The following is a 17701-nucleotide window of genomic DNA, read 5'->3' as shown; positions in this document are numbered from 1 at the left end:
ACTTTTGTGTCCCATAATAAAGCATAGATAACCAATGAGAGTGTGGAATGGACCTCAGGGAAATTCTGAGTAGTCACTGCAAAGAGCATTAGCGTGCTCAACCAAAAAGTACATGGAGTAGGGAGCTTCCTACTAGGATTTGGCTTTCATTCATGGACTATTGTGTTTTTTTTTTTTTTTTTTCTGCTATATAAATTCTGTTTTTACAGTCTGTACTCTATTTTGAGGCTTTCAAAATATTTTTTCCCCTGATCTTTTCATCTTAAATTATTCTGTTAATTTTTGACAATTCATTCCAGAGCAATTCACCATCCTCCTTGATAATCTTTCCAGTTGCTGCAGTGTCCTAACAAAAGCTGCATTTTCCACATAGACTTTTGCAAGTTACCTCTATTCTTTCTTTCAAAAGCTGTCCTCCCTACTGCTCAAATGCAAGGGTTCTTTATATTCAACTTCACAGCAGTGATTCTTATATTAGATATTCAGAATTCATTTTGAAAATGGCAGAATACCAGAGCAAAATTATTTAAGCACAAAAGTAAATGTACTGATTTTCATAAGTGAAAAGTTTAGAGGTATCTCTGATGTGAGACAGAATTGGAAGAAATAGATCAAATGACTATGTTAAATGGGGCTGCCTTACTTTACCTTTCATCCTTTAATTTATTGTATTTTTTAGCCCCAATGCTTCATTCTCAGGCTTGCCTGACCCGCAGGCTGCAATTCACCAGGTTTAACTTTCTTGAGCTAACTCAAGGGCAATGAAAATCTTCCTTCTTAGTTATTCAAACCACAGTCTTAAAATTGCGACTCATTTCCTCTAATGGGGTCAGATGCTTGTAATGAACACTCACTGTGGCCAGGGGCATAAAATACATGGATCAGTTTTAATATAGTTCCAGTACCCTCTCCTGGAACATCCAGTTGAGTCACTTTCAATCTGTTAGGGTCCTTATATGTAAGTAAAAATAACTCACTTTTGCTACATTAAGCAGGAAGGTATTTATTTCATGTTAAATAAGCATCCTATAAAATCTGGAGCAAGCTCTAGACTGAGCTTCCAGGAACATCTTCATGAATCACAGTTGAGAACTGCCTCCTGAGCAGGGCTGATGCTGCTGACCACATAGAAGCTAAACTACCTCTGCCTCAGTCAAAGCTTCCACCTCCCCGCTTCCTGCCCCAGAACTACACCTCCTCTGCTGTCACCTGCACCCAGTACAATGGGTATTTCGAAAGCTGTCGTCTCTTCACCTAAAAAATTTCTGAATGTAAATCTCAAACGGGTGCATTTGACTGATAGCAACTAAGCCGCATATCTGCCCACTAGGAGTGTTGGAAAAAAAAAAAAGCTGTTGGATCCTAAATTGAAAAGGCAGGATGAGCACTGTGAAGACATAGCAAGATGTTCAGAGGGTGCTAACAATTGTGAGTGGCAGATGTGCATCTTCACCCAAACATGGGGATTGGCATTAAGAAAGGGTTATATCCCAATGTAAAAAAGGGTATTTTTATATTCTTGTTTTTCTTTGTTTTTAACCAGTGAGTGAATGTTAAGCAAAATTGTAGGTAAAAATAATAACAGCACACCTTATTATCTCAGTACGTGGCATTAAGAGGCATACCATGCACTACCTGTTAGTTGAATGAAGGATTGAGCAAATGATTCTCAACATAAACTTGTATGTAGTATACATGTAAAATGCTGCTAGATGTTGGTACATATGGCTCTCAAGCACAGAATAAAATACAAAGCAATGACACTAACTATGTAAATTGTGACTATTAAGCCTATATCTATAGTACAGAAATATATTTTTGAGCAATGAGTAGCATATTTAAACATGGGAGATGTTACACAGCATATTAAGCACATCTCAGATATTTGTCATAGTGATTCTAAAATGCAAAAACTTAATATGAAATACTTTATGGGGTCATTTAATGTAGAAAATTGTGTATTTTGTGGAGAGAGGGGTCTCACTAAACTCATTTCATACTGACAATTAAAATCCAAATTCATAAGGTTTACGCAAACACCTGTTAATGGTTTGCCTGACTGTAGAGAGTAGAAAGTGTTAGCCATGTTCTAATCCTTGTACTATAATGTCCAGGCAGACTTCAATGTTTAGCCTTTCAGTTTACCCCCAGGAAGGAAAAGTACCAATATAAGCCTAGAGACGAAATGACATCTTCATGGACAAAAATGAACTGGCATGAGGTGGCACTTAGATGTGAAATGTAAAAATGTCAAAGTTCTTTTGCTGTACCTGAGGGTCTTTTTTTTTTTTTTAGCATTAGGTCTGAGTAGGAACATCAAGGTGAGATCCATGGGAAAGAGGCCCTGCTGGAAGACTCTGCCCGGGTCCTGGGGTGAAAGACTAAACAATTTCTTCCTATGTGATCAGATAATATAATTACTTGCTGCAACATCTTCCTAGGAGGTATTTTTGACATTAATAGGCCCAGGCAGGGTTGATGCTAGTGGTACGGAAGGGGGATACAAACATTAAGTTATGGCATTTCTGCTTTGGGTGATAGGACAGAGAATTAACAGAGATATTCTTCTTTCTACCTTTTTTTTTTTTTTTTAATATTCAATTCAACATGTAGGAAACTAGGCATTTGTTTCAGAGCTCCAATTAACAATAATGAGCTGAGCTATGTATCTTTTAAGAAATATAAAGAATGGGTGCAGTAAGTGTTTGGATAGGTATTTGGGTACTCATTCTAGGAGATCATACAAAATACACCTTAAACTAATTTCCTTTTTCTTTAAATTTAATATTTTCTCAAAACAAGAAAATCAGGATTTAGATGGAAGGCTTTAATCAGAAAGAAAAATGATGTTCATTCATCTCCTAACTAATTTAAAAATCACTTTTATTTTATCTTTACTTAATAAGTTGTCAATATTTCTTAAAAGGGGTTGTGTATTACAATAAAATTGTCTGTAAATAAAGTGGTCCATGGTCAATTAAGATTGAGGAAAAAAGCACATATCAAAATCCTCTTGTATAAACACCAGACAAGTCATATGTTGAGGTCTGTGTGGATTTTGGCCAATGACAATATTCTATTTAGACAAAATATCAGGTTTTAATGCCGTCACATAAAAACTAAATGAATCTTTCATTTTTAAAATTTACCTTTACAAAATTCATTCCTTTGACACAAATTATTGTGAATTTGCGATGTCAAAGCTCAATTAGTTAACAAAAACACTAAGTTTTCTATTTATCTAATCTATTATGTATATTCAAAAAGAAAAGCTAACTAAAGCTAAACTATACTAAAACGCTATTTATCCCTTATATGTGAATCTTGCTACTATACAAATTTACCTGGATAAAGAAAATATCTTTTAAGTTATGGAACGTTTTCCCATGAAAGCTATTGGTAGTAGGAAACTACTAAAACTCCACAGTTAAAACTAGCGAGTCCTTACAACTCCCCCCCCCCCTCCCCGCCACGGTATGTAGGTTTTGGTGCAATCACAACGTACCTACTCTGTATGTAGTCTCATTTTCTGAAGAAATCTTTTAGAGTAGTTATACTTGACAAGTGCTACGGCTGCTAACCAAAGGGTCAGCAGTTCGAATCCGCCAGGCGCCCCTTGGAGGCTCTATGGGGCAGTTCTACTCTGTCCTATAGGGTCGCTATGAGTCGGAATCGACTCAATGGCACTGGGTTTGGTTTTCTGGTTATACTAGACAAAATAAATTTCACTTGAAAGAAATCAATTAACCAGAATAATTTTTTTACTTTTTAAAAGCCATTAGTGACTTTTTCCCCAACAAGAATATGTCTCTTGAAATTAATTTTTTATTGAGTGATTCAAATCAAAATATTAAACACTCTGGTGGGTATAGAAGCAGTGCTACTTTACTGTAGCACTTTCTGAATTTTAATTCATGATAATAATAAGATTTAAATTAAAGCTTTCAATGATGCATTTAATTTAGCTTTGATAAGATTTTGGTAATGTTAAATAAATACCAATGCATTCCCCAAATCATATCTGACTTTATAATAATAGTTATGTTTAAGTACTAGGTAAATATATTTAAGTTCATAATAATTGTTACATAAAATTAGACTCTTATCAGTGTTGTGGTCAATATGACATGGTACAAAGAGCATAGGAATGAGGCTAATGGCAATTGACTCGTAGCAGTTTTGAATAGATTCAGATGCTATCTTATTCTGGAGTGAGATCATCAAATCATTCAAATAAATCCAAAGTTCTTGAATTAAAAAAAAAAGAAAGAAAAAATTTGGCACATTTAAAGAAAAATATTGAAAATAGCTACCAATTTCTGCTGACAATGGAAATATGTGAAATTGAAATACATTCCCCTTGCTTTCAAGGTATTCTCAAAACTCCATTCCATAGCAAAAGGCACTGAAGATAGTGCCTCCCTCTCTTCTTTGTCCTGGCTGGCTGCGTGCATCTTGCAGCATCAAAATGTGCTTTCACTGTTAAAATATACTTCAGCCATGTATCTTGCAAAGTAAATGGGGATCAGGAAAAATCGCTAGCTAAATGTTCAATATTACAAGCAATTCAATAATTATATTCCATTGGAGAATACATGATGCAATGATTGGCTCAATTATCACATTTCTGTTGAAATGTAAACATGACAGTTTAATTTTAACGGAGCTCCAGATAAACACAGGAAACACCAAGTTAATTACTTTATTAGGTGTTAAGCTATGTCCAAGTGGAAGCAATAATGCAACCCAAAAGCATGATCCTCATTCCTGAGGAACGCATATCTGCAGAAAATTAAAGGAAGCTGTACACACACACACACACACACACACACACACAATTCACCAAATACAGGAAAATGGAATAAGCTCACTTTGGGGTTCCCAAGCTTACAGAGTTCCTTTCCACTCCTTCCACAAGAAATGTTGTTCCGGATCATGCTTTTTAAAATGTCATTTCCTTGGCTGGGCACATTTTCTAGCTGCTCATCATTTCGAAACTTGCAAAATATTCCAGTTTTCACATAGAAAATACCAGTGTTCTTTAGGATTTCAATTTGGTCATTATTTCCTCAAGGAAGCTTTTTTAATCCCCCAAATTCTTTCTGTCATCTTACTTCTGGGTCTGTCCCTCAACTAGTGTATAATCTCCATAAATGTGAAAGTCTGCATTTTAGGCTCACATGTGTATCCACAATGCCTAATTCCATACTAAATAAATGAATAAATGAGTGAACGCTCAAAGTGAATAGAAAGTCTGAGACTGAAACTACAGAAGCATAATTGCAAGCGAGAACAAGGTCTGTGTAATGCTATTTGATAACTTAAAGGTTAAAATTTCTTAGAAGGTTTATAGAACTATAATTCTAAAAGAAACAAAACAGACCAAAAAACCAGCATAATCTGGATATCTTTAAAAAAGCTTCATTAACTTTTGTACACAAAGAGTCCCTGGATTATTCACATTTTATAAGGTAAGAAAAAATCACCCATTAAAGAGTAGTAAGTGCCACTATACTCACCTATGATAGAGATAATTTATGTGTGTCATTTTCTAACTGGGCCAGCAGAAAGGTCAAATAATGTTTTATAAACAGTGGATCATCTTTAAAGGTAGATAGGCTATAAGGGCTGCAAATCTACTTAAATTAAAAAAAATAACATATATATTGTATAAATATATATATATATATTCTGTAAACAAATTACGCTAAAATGCAGCTAATGTTGAATAACTGATCCTAACTGGTTGATGAGTTGATATGGACAACCTTAGCTCATATTCTCATGTATTGACCACTGTCTTGCATGTAATCACATGGTAATCTTTGCTCACTTAAAGATTATTAAATTGGGGGAAAATCTACTGGTTACAGCTTCCATCTACCCCTGTTCATTTTGCTAATCAGTTTTAATTTTAATCATATAATTTACTACTCATTTTTATTTCTCATTGTCTTCATTCGTTGTCTCTTTTTAGTTCGTTTGCAAATTTCTTTTTTAATTCATTAATGTGATGAATAGTTTTTACAGAGGTATCAAAAGCCATGTGCATTATTTTAAAAGAGCTTATTGAAATTTCTACAAATATTTGGGCATTGTCTTCCCCAAAGTCACCTGCAAGGTAGTACACATATCCTATATATATATCAACAATGATAAGATATATTGTAGAAATTACATTTCAGAATATTTTTTAGAGATTTTGACATGTTTGTTGGTATTTTAACTGATGAGAAATATTCATATATGCAAAAATAATTTTAATATTGATTAAAAATCATGTGAAGTTAAGATGATGAATAATATGGCAGTACAATTTTAAAATACCCTTCCTCCGTCTAGATGCATATAAACACAAACACATGACATCACCACCACCACTACCAACAGCAACGGTAACAAATACAAGTTTTAATTATAAAGAATTAAATCTGATTTTTTCAACAGATACCAAACAAGTTCTAAACTCAAAGCAAAATCAAAAGCAATTTTATTAAAAATTTTAAGCAAATGTAGTGCCATATGACTATGCTTCTCTAACTTTTGCTCATGCCATCAAGTGTAAATACAAACACATACATGACTTTTTAAACTTAATAATCAAAATCAAACTTCTATTTGTTTAGCATACCTCATATTCTCTCATTCTTAACTTCGTTTTACCTAGATATTTAAAAAGGAAGGTGTCCACTTTACTCAAACTCTATGAAGTCATTTTAATTATTTTCTTAGATACACTGGCCATTCTTGCCATTTTTCAGGCCTCAGTTTCAATCATGGCTAGCTCAGCTCACCTGGCTGTGCAGCATTTAGTCTAACATCAGACATCAAATAAGTGATATTTTAAAACTGCCGTGACCTAGTCTGACTCTGCCCCTTTTTCACTGATAACCCAGATTTTAAGTTTGTTGTTTTATTTTATTCACAGTAAACAGCAGGTGATTCACTTAGCTCAGTGGTGGCTTAAAGAGCATTGATTGGTCTTCATTGTAAAAATTATAATAATGAGACAGATGAGGAGAGTAATCAAAGAAAGCTTAAAATATTCTTGATTCCTTCAGATCATAAAAGTCCTTAATTAAAATTATAAGAATCCAATTAAAAACACTTGAGGGCATTATATCTACAGTGAACTGCCAGAAATTCAAGTCAGACTCAGAAAAAGGTATGGGATGAGGGATATCATTATCGATGTCAGATGGGCCTTGGCTAAAAGCAGAGGAGACCAGAAAGATGTTTACCTATGTTTTATTGACTAGGAAAAGGCATTTGACTGTGTGGATCATAACAAATTATGGATAACTTTGCAAAGAATGGGCATTCCAGAACACTTAATTGTGCTCATGTGGAACCTGTACTTAGACCAAGAAGCAGCAGTTCAAACAGATAAAAGGGGATACTGCATGGTTTAAAATCAGGAAAGGTGTACATTAGGGTTGTATCTATTCACCATACTTATTCAATCTGTATGCTGACCAAAACAATCTGAGAAATTGGACTATATGAAGAAGAATGGGTCATCAGGATTGGTGAAAGACTTGTTAATAACCTGTGATATACGTATGACTCAACCTTGCTTGCTGACAGTGAAGAAGACTTGAAGCATTTACTGATGAAGATCAGACTACAGCCTTCAGTATGGATTACATCTCAGCGTAAAAACCAAAACCAAACCCATTGCCTTTGAGTTGGTTTCCACTCATAGTGACCCTATGGGACAGAGTAGAACTGTCCCATAAAGTTTCCAAGGAGCGCCTGGTGTATTCCAACTGCCAACATTTTGGTGCAGTCATAGCTCTTGACCACTATGCCACCAGGGTTTTCCAGGCTACATTAAAAAGACAATATATTTAAACATGATACCACAAAGTTGCGTATTTTATTTCTCCAGGTCCTCAAGGCAAAAATTTACACATGGCTACCACTGTAAGATTCAGGATCTAACAATTACATTCACAGGCTAGAGTTAAGCTGGACTTTGCCAAAAAAAAAAACAAAACATTTTCCCAGGTCAGTTAGCAAATAGTATATAAAATTATTTTTAAAAGAGTATATCCTAATACTTCTATTCAATAATGACTGACATTAATTTAGTATGTAATTCATGTCTGAGATTGTGCCAAACACTGGGGAGAGAGAGGTGAACAAAACATTTTAAAATAACAAGAGAGACTTAAACTAATTATAAAAGTGATGAACAGAAAGCTCAGAAAGAATATATGTAATACAGTTGTTGTCAAGTGGATTCTAACACATCGTAAACTTAGAGGACAGAGTAGAACTACCCCGTGGAGTTTTCAGGGTGCAGCTGGTAGATTTGAACTGTTGACCTTTTGGTTAGCACCTATATCACTTAACCTCTGTGTTGGTTTGTAAGTGAGGCTTGAAGAAACAATGACTGAATGCAAAAAACCTTTTCAGGAAAAAATAATGGTGCTTTTCAGGAATGGAAATGTGGGCAATATGATTGAAATATATAAAAACATATAATAGATAGGAGAAAATTGTGTAAAATGAAGTTGCAGAAGTGCTGGTTAGGTCAAGAAGAGCCTTGCTACAGATTTTTTAGTTTTGATTTGTTTGTATTTTTTGATATATTCTAAAGGCGATGTCAAGTGACTAAAGAGTATCTTAGCAGAGCATGCTGATGAGATTTGTTTAATCTCTGGTTCACTGTGGTTTGAGAAAAATATAAGAGTAAATGGCCATAGACCAGTCAGAATACACTTATTTTTCAGGAACATAGGGAATTAAAAATAGTAACTTGTAAGAGTATGGTAGCAATGGAGTAGCAAAAATGAAGGAGATAGAATTGACAGGATCAGTGGTTTAATTTGACAGTGGATTAGCTAGCGGAAGATTTTAAAGATGATTCTCAGGTTTCTGACAATAGTAACTAGGGTAAATTAATAAGGTGACAGGAGATCATAAAATGATGAAAGCTAATTTTCTGCTTATTTTTATTCACAACAAATGTGTGACTACTCTGTCAGAGTGCATGATAGATCAGCTTGACAATAAACATATCATCCAAAAATAGATAAAATATTCTTTGTTTATTTCTGTAGTTACAATTGCAAGATAGTCTCATGAGTTTAAAATACATGTCTTTACATAATAAGTAAATTTTGAAGAAGGAGAGGTGGAAAGCAAAATAAAACTTCATGATTTCCATTTTACAATCTTTGGTTAATGGGGAAATCATTAACATAAAATGAGAATATACTAATGCTGTCAAAGAAGTGCTGGGTTTTTCAACTTTTAATTTTACATGCCTGAGAAACATGCAAGTGAAGATTCCTAGTGGGAAATAAGATATATGCTCTGGAGGTCACAGAATATTTCTGATGTTATCTGCTTATAGATGGTTTTCAATACCACAGATGTGGATGGGATAACCCATAAGGAGAACATAGTGTAAGAAAAAAGGGGAAATATAAAATTTAAAGAAACACTCCAACTGAAGAAGTGATCATATTAGTAGCAACCTCATTAAGAGGGAAAACTAAATAGCCATAGAGTTTGTAGGGGAAAAAGAGCTTATGATATCTTTAAATTCAAGGAAGGAGAGTTTGGAGAAGCATAGTGCCATCATCAATTGTAGATTGCTTGCAAAACCTACAAAATTATCTCGCTCCTATATCCACACCCTTTGACAATGGAATTTTTGCAGCTCTTTTCATCAGGGGTGGAATTTTTTCTCTGCATTGCTTGAATCTAGGCTAGATTCACGGCTTACTTTGATCAATAGAATTCAGAAAAAAAACAAATCCCAAATATTTGAGCCCAAATTGGAACATCAGAGACTGCAATTGACTACAGATACCTGTTTAAGGTGACCTTAGACAAGAAGAACCAATCCTCTGACCTAGAAGTGTGTGGGAAATAATAAGCTATGGTTGATTTCAGCCCTTTCATTTTGGGGTAGTTTATCACTCAGCAATTAGTAGCTCATGCAGTCATGTACTGCATTGACCATGAGTAGGATGAAAAAGAAAACTGGCCATTTGATCTGTCACTTTTGTCATTTTGGCCTTATTCAGAATTATTTCATTCTGGGAATAAAACAGAAGTCAGATTGTAATAGTTTGTGAAAAACATGGGATTGGGTGAATGCACACAAGACAGATTTGGGGTTCCTGAATTATTCCGTAAAGAACAAACTTTAATCAGTGGAAGGGTGGGGGCAGATTTTCTAGCCATAATGAGTGATCTTCAAGCTATTTGCAGTGATTCTATAATTTCCCTCAGTGACAAGTGGCAAATGTTGGGATGTATGGGACGAACATGGCTTTATTTGGCTGGACAATGAAAATGCAACTTGAAAGTACAAGATGAAAGAAGCTATTTATTGATACAAATGCCAAAGTGAAAACCTAGCTTAACAGAGGAAGGAAAGCAGATTACTTGGAATATTAATATAGCTAACACTGATTAAAAAACAAAACAATGGTCTAAATAGAATAAACAGACCCCAGGATAAATCAGTTAACAAATCCTTGTGCAAATATTCTGAACCAGTCAAACATTTAATTCTCTTAACTATATTCGGAAACTGAGGCTTAAATATGTCATTGCTTTTTCAAAGTTTACACAATTAAGAAGTTCAAAAGCCAGAATGTACAACTTTACAAATGAGTCCCATAAAGTTTGTCTCACTCAAAACTCATTGGCAAATTTTTGGAATTTGGAGCTCTAAGTCTATTTTCATTCAAGAGCCACTGACTGATGCTTGTTCTTATAAAACGTTTCCTAAAACTGAGGGGTTCCAAAATTAAGTTCACTGATAAATGGTCCCTCTCTGAACAGTTTTTATCACGTTATAATGAATATTTTTACCTGCGTACCAATAATTTTAACAATAAGACTGGAAAACCTTAATGAAAAGTATAACGAAGTTAACATGTGCTCTAAACTGTAATGATATCCATGTTCATTGGCTATATGATTATTAAGCATACATCCCGTTACCAAAAAAAATTGCATCATCAAAAAGTTACAGACTTAAATCAATTTGGCCATAAAAGAATTAGTGTTCAGTTCAAACCAACTTGAGGCTGATGTCTTTTGTCTACTAGTGTCTCACCTGACACAAACCTATAATTTTTTAATTCTATTAATATTCACTTTGCAATATACATATATATATATATGATTTTTTGTTCCTTGTACTCATTACAGAATTCAGCTCTTGTTGCTTTAAGGTGAAGGAATTACAAGGCTTCATGAGACTTTCATTCTGAGTAGACACGAGATGACTCTTCTAATTAGGGAAGAAATGAAGCTGATGCCCTCTGTCTATTTCCATTTCATTCAGTAAGCCTCCGGAGAGGGAAAAGATGACTCTGATTTAGGAAAGGTTCACACTGATTGAGTAGTTAGAAATAGTTTGTTCAATGCATCCTCCAGAGGCATAAATTATGTCATGAACCTGATTCATAGAGTAACAAAGAGTGCCCATTGTATTCCCCTAAAGTGCAAGTGTGATGGTTGTTTATCTTAATAATGAGTCTCTGGTTTACTGAAAGGCCTTCTGAAATGAACCGAATAAGGCAAAATGGATATAGAATTTGAAACTCTTGTTCTAATGAGGAAATAGAATGGGATTGATTTTTAATGAAAATATTTTGAGCCAAAGGCAGAACTTAGGATGTTGAATAGCAAATACAAGGATTTAATGTTGAAACAAGAAAAAAATGTTCAAAGAGAAATTAAAATATATATATTATAAAGTCTTGTCCAATTCTAATCATTAGAAACTTCCACATATTAATCTTATAGACATATTATACAATGTAGGCTTTTTTATTTCTTAAAAGAAACTGGGAGATTAGAAATTTAAGGAAGAAATTTCTTATAGAAGAAATTTCTTCTAGGGGCTGATGCTTCTCAAAATCATTAATATTTACTATCTCATTACGTTCTTAATTCTTGGCTCTTTCATATACTGCCCTTGCTGCCATTTAGCAAAATTTTGTTTCATCCTTTCAAACTCATTGATGTAAATAAACAACTGATAATTTTAAAAGGATAAATGTCCCTTTGTAAATACCTTAGTTAAGTAATTCGTGTTAACATCACAATTCACAGGCCAATATTATGTGTCTCCTGATTAATGCAATCAAGGAAACACCACTGTTAAACCTGATTTTAATCCTGGGGAAACTATCAGACAAATCCAGGAATCAGGATATTCTATAAGAAAATTAACGTGGACTCCTCCCAAATGTCGAAGTTGTGAAAAACAGACAACCTTGGTTGGGGTACCATTCTAGATGAAGAGAGGTTAAAGAGGTATAACAACCAAATGCAGACCCTGATGATCCTTAAAGAGAGAGAGAAACCTAATGAAATTAACCAAACACTATATAGGTGCCCATTGTATTATTTTTTTTCAACTTTTCTATAGGTTTGAATTTTTTTTAATACAAAGAGATGAAAAAATATATATATTTTATTTTGCCTGACCTTTGTTCTGTATAACTTCTAGTACTATATGAGATTCATAGGGAGGAATCAAATAAATAATTGCTGAATGCATGAATTAATAATATAAAATAGTTTTCTTCTGGACTTCAATGTTCTGTTGTCACATTCTTTCTCTATGGTATCAGGTATAAAGTCATAATTTTTGAGAATCCTTTTTCATTCATGACCAGATATCTCAACTTTTCAAAAGCTCAGAACCATCTCAAATGACAGAAACAAACATATACTTTATAGACTTGAAGCTAAGTCATATTATCAATCCCTACTTTGCTATTCAAGGTTTTCAGTGAGATTATCAAGTTATCAGCCATTACTTATTAATCATCTAGTGTTGCTGTAACAGAAATACTACAAATGGATGGCTTTGACAAAGGGAAGTTTATTTCCTCACAGTAAAAAAAAAAAAAAAAAAATTACAGTAAAGTAGGCTAAAAGTCCAAATTCAGGTCATCACCTCCAGGGGAAGTCTTCCTCTCTCTGTCAACCTTGTCATCAATCTTCCCTCAGACTAGGAACTTCTCTGCACAGGGACCCCAGGTCCAAAGAACATACTGTGCTCCAAGCACTGCTTCTTTGGTGGTATGAGGTCCCCCATTCTCTGCCTACTTCCCTTTCCTTTTTATCTCTTGAGAGATAAAAGGTGGTGCAGGCCACACTGCAGGGAAATTCTCTTTACATTGGATCAGGAATGTGACCTGGGTAAGGGTGTTACAATCCCACCCTAATCCTTTTTAACATAAAATTACAGTCACAAAATGTAGAACAATCACATGATACTGGAAATTATGGCCCAGCCAAATTGATACACACATTTTGGGGGGAGGGACTTAATTCAATTCACGACATTCCACCCTTTGGCCCTCAAAAAATCACATCCTTGCCACATGCAAAACATATTCATCTCATTATATCATAGCAAAAATCTTAACTCCAAGTACAAAATCTAAAAACTCCTCTTCATCTGTGAAATCTAGAATGCAAGTTATCTGCTTCCAAAGATATGATGGCAGAACCAAGCACAAGCTAGACATTTCCATTACAAGTGGGAGAAACTGGAGAAAAAAAGGGATAACACGCACCAAGCAAGTCAGCAGAACCCATTACATTAGCCCTCAAGGCACTGAAAATAATCGTCGGTTCTCTGAGACAATTTACACAATGGCCCTGCTCTCCAGACTCCAGGTATTGGTCATACTCTCTGGATTCTGAGCGGAGGCCTCTCGGTCCAGGGCTTCAGCATGTCATTCCAGATCCACTGGGATAGCAACTCTGCTCCCTCAGATTTAGGTGCCATTCTCCTAGTCCATTTGAGTGGTGACTCTACCCTTAGAAACACCAGAGGCCATAGCTCCACCCTTTGAAACCCCACAAGTCATGGCCATACCTTTTTAGACTGAGTCAGCTTGGCTTCTTGTTTTCCTAGTCTCTTTAGCTTCTGTTTCCTGGTTTCTTGCCCTCTTGGCTCTTCAGGCCTCACACCTGCATCTTCCCTGCTGGAGCAAGTGTTCCAAAGCTCTGTAGCTCTACTGATAAGTACCCGGAGGCACACCACTCTGCCAGAACTCCTTCTGCACACAGGCACTCAGCTCCTTCACTCCACCACTGCCTGGTGCTGGTCTCCTGGTTCTGCTACTGCTGATTTGCTGCTGCTGCTGGTCCTCTGCTGCTGTTTCTTAGCATCTGCGCCTTCTCTGGTGTTAACAGTTCTCCTCACTTCCTTCTGAGCCTTCTATCCATTCACAGTTTCAAAGCTGCTTCCACATTTTAGGTATCTGTTCTAGCCACACCCCACTTTCTTGGTACCAAATTATGTCTTAGTCATCCAGTGCTGCTATAAATAAAAATACCACAGTGGATGGCTTTAACAAAGAGAAGTTTATTTCCTCACAGTAAAGCAGGCTAAAAGTCCAAATTCAAGGCATCAACTCCAGGGGAAGGCTTTCTTTCTCTGTTGGCCTTCTCATCAATCTTGCCCTGGAGTAAGAGGTTTTCCTCAAAGGGACCCCACGTCTAAAGCACGTGCTCTGCTCCCAGCACTGCTTTCTTGGTGGTATGAGGTCCCCCACTCTCTGCCTGCTTCCCTTTCCTTTTTATCTCTTGAGAGATAAAAGGTGGTGCAGGCCACACTGCAGGGAAATTCTCTTTACATTGGATCAGGAATGTGACCTGGGTAAGGGTGTTACAACCCCACCCTAATCCTCTTTAACATAAAATTACAATCACAAAATGGAGGACAACCACATAATACTAGAAATCATGGCCCAGTCAAATTGAGACACACATTTTTTAGGGTAGATAATTCAATCCATATCACTTATATTCAGGCTTTTTTGTACTCAGAGTATATGGAAAGTGAATCAATAGGTATTGAACAATTGAATAATGGTTCAATAATCCAGATTAGACATAAAAAAAAAAAAATTATTTCCAGTAAACTAATACATCAAAACACAATTAAGAGATAGTTATATAAATTCATCCTCTGGAAATGTAAACTAGCATTTTAGAAGAACATGGATAGTTTTAAGTGTTGGTTGGAACCACATACAAACCAGAGTGAAGAGGGAGGGAGCATGAATTTGAAAATGTTGAGGAGGAGGTAAAAGAGAGTGGGTGAAACCTGAAAGTGAGGAAGAAGTAGAAAGTACTTCCAAAAGAGGAAAACAGATTTGCATTTCAATATAGTTGTGTAATTTCTTTGCAACTGCTAAGACAATTTCAAGAGACTTGGTCGTATTACACTTACACACAAATGATGCAAAGTTCAGCTTCCTGCATGGCTTTGTACTTAACAAAACGCTCCATTATTTGTTAGGCATTGTTAAATGTGACTTTTGATTGCTTTCTCTCCTTTATGTACAGCAATCTCCATATAACAATTTTTTTTTTCTAATTCTTGTTTGTGTACGGGTTGATTTTTTTTTTTTCTGGTGTAGATTTTCATGCAATTAATTATCTCTGATATCAAACCCAAGATTTACACATCAATATATATTACTCTGCATTATGTACATAAATGACTAAAGTGTAAAGTGGTTCAGGCAATCAAACTTTATCAAAGAATTGAAGTGAAATGGCCTGGGTTGGTATATATACATATTCATTCTGAAGTATTATTGTAATTAATTACCATTCATTTTGGAATGAGATTGTTTAAGGGTACCAGTATCGACACAGTAACCATGTTTATTTTACTGTTTATTTTTGTTACCATTTGGAAGCAATTGATTTTATTTGAGTTATCATTTATGCCAGCATCCCCCTAACACTTTATAAATACATGTGCTCTACCTGCAGCTTTTAATGAGAAATGACTCCATTCACAGCACCTACTTCTGAGCATCAGTCCAAGGGATTGTGTTTGGCACACCAAGCTGTTAAATTTTCCTATCATTTATGTGTGTTTTTTGATCACTGCCTGTGGTTTTACTGTTCATTATTAAAGGGAAAGCAGTCTCAGAATTTCAGTTGGGTTTTCTGCCTGAATACCAATTAAAACGTGTTTAATACTGCAGTGGAAACACACTCCAATTCATCACTTTGTTTGTAACAGAAGTCTTGGTTCTAATAAGTCTGTTTTTATAAACTAGAATATTTTTAACAGTATTACTCAATCTTGCAGACTTATATCTAGTTAGGAGAAAAAAACCGTATTGGTCAAGCTATAGAAATTATTACCTGTCTAACCAAGAAAAAACTTAGCACTAGGCCTGTCCTTTGTCTTAATTAGAATTGTGTGTTGTGGCAGTAAGTCATGAACTTGAGTCTAGAGACACTGGAAAAATGCATTACCATATGATTCTGTTCTAAAGAAAGGAGTTAACAAGACAGGCTTTGATACCAGTATTCCATGAAAACACCTAAAACATGTGGCATTTAAAAATAAAAGGATAAAATAGCAATTAAACAATTTCAGAAAAGTGTTTTAGCTTGACCTTTAAAAGGTAGATCAAGATGCTTTTAGGACAAGTACAAAAGGAAAAAATCTGCTTTGCAATAATACTCCACAAATTTACTGGAAACTTTGTATGATAGGAGAAATACATCAATATATTATGTATCAACAAAGATCATATACTTAGATACCATTTTGTGATATGCCTAGGGGAAATAGAAACAAATTTAAAAAGCCTTTTCAAATACAGTAATTCAAAGCACTTCTATTTAAATTTTCTAGACTCATAAAACTCTTAAAAATAAATCTGTATAGAAAAGTTAAATATATAAAAAAAATCAAAGTAAGTGATTGTATAATTCTCATGTAAATGAGCATAACTTGCTAAACAGCAAAGTGTATCAACGTTGTAAGCAAAAAGATTTTTACACAGCTGCTATAACCCTGGGACTTTGACAGAAAACACATGTTTTAGATGTATAAAAGAATCTCTGGATTAGCTGGGAAATGTTTTCTAAGGACTGCTATAGCTGAATTTTGACTTGAGCAAATAAATGGTACTATTTGCTGAGATCAGAAAACCTGAGACAGAAACAGGTTTGGGAGCAGGTTCAAAGGGCATCAAGATTTTGTTTTAGCCAAGTTACATTTGTTTGTCCTTTAAATATGAAATTGGAGACGTCAAGCAGGCTGATGAACATAAAATAGAGGGTTCTGGGGACTGATCAGAGTTGAAGATATATATGTGAGACTTATCAGTAGGTAGCTGCAATTGAAAATGATGAGATAGGACAAGACCTCCCAGCACCTAGAGAAGGTGATTTGAATAGAGATGAGAAGATGGCTGCAGAATGAGCTCAGGGCCATTTCCTCATTTAGCAGGTAGGAAATGGAGGAAGAACCAGTAAAGGAGACAAAGTAGGGTGGCAAGGAAGATAAAACATAAAAGGATTTTGAGAAAGAAGAAATGGTTAAAGTTGTTAAATGCTGCTAAGACTTGATGATAAGGACAGAAATAATAGCTCGCTGGATTTGGCAACATGAAGAGGTGGTGGCTTGACAAGAAGAGACTCTTCAGGGTTATGGGTACTGAAGCCCAACTGGAATTATATGAAGAGAGAATGAACAGTGAGAAAATGGAGACTAGGTGTACAAAACGCATTTGAGTCATTTGTTCTGAAGGACCGTAGAAAAAAGGGACAGTTCCTAGAGAGTAATATGAAGTAAAAGAAGGATTATTTAAAAGACGAGATACTAGAATAGGCTTCTGTGGTAAGGAGAATGTTCCAAATATATAGGGGACAAGAAATGGCATGG

General features: G+C 35.1%; 1 long non-coding RNA gene across 19 annotated transcripts in view; it reads right to left on the bottom strand.

Annotated features, from left to right (window-relative positions):
• LOC111750919 (uncharacterized) overlaps positions 1 to 15441 on the bottom strand; it is a 204536-nt gene extending 189095 nt beyond the window's left edge. For 3 of the 19 annotated variants that reach the window (XR_010319361.1, XR_010319350.1, XR_010319360.1), the window contains exon 1: positions 13874 to 14902. This is a non-coding gene — a long non-coding RNA (uncharacterized LOC111750919). Of the gene's footprint in view, positions 1 to 13873 lie in introns of all 19 variants that reach the window. The other 16 variants (XR_010319349.1, XR_010319353.1, XR_010319352.1 and 13 more) reach the window with 13 other exon arrangements.
• Between the last annotated feature and the right edge of the window lie 2260 nt (positions 15442 to 17701).

This window comes from Loxodonta africana, chromosome 25 (assembly GCF_030014295.1).
Source record: "Loxodonta africana isolate mLoxAfr1 chromosome 25, mLoxAfr1.hap2, whole genome shotgun sequence".
Classification (NCBI taxonomy): domain Eukaryota; kingdom Metazoa; phylum Chordata; class Mammalia; order Proboscidea; family Elephantidae; genus Loxodonta; species Loxodonta africana.
Note: the sequence above shows the minus strand (reverse complement) of the source record. Positions and strands in the feature narration are given on the sequence as shown.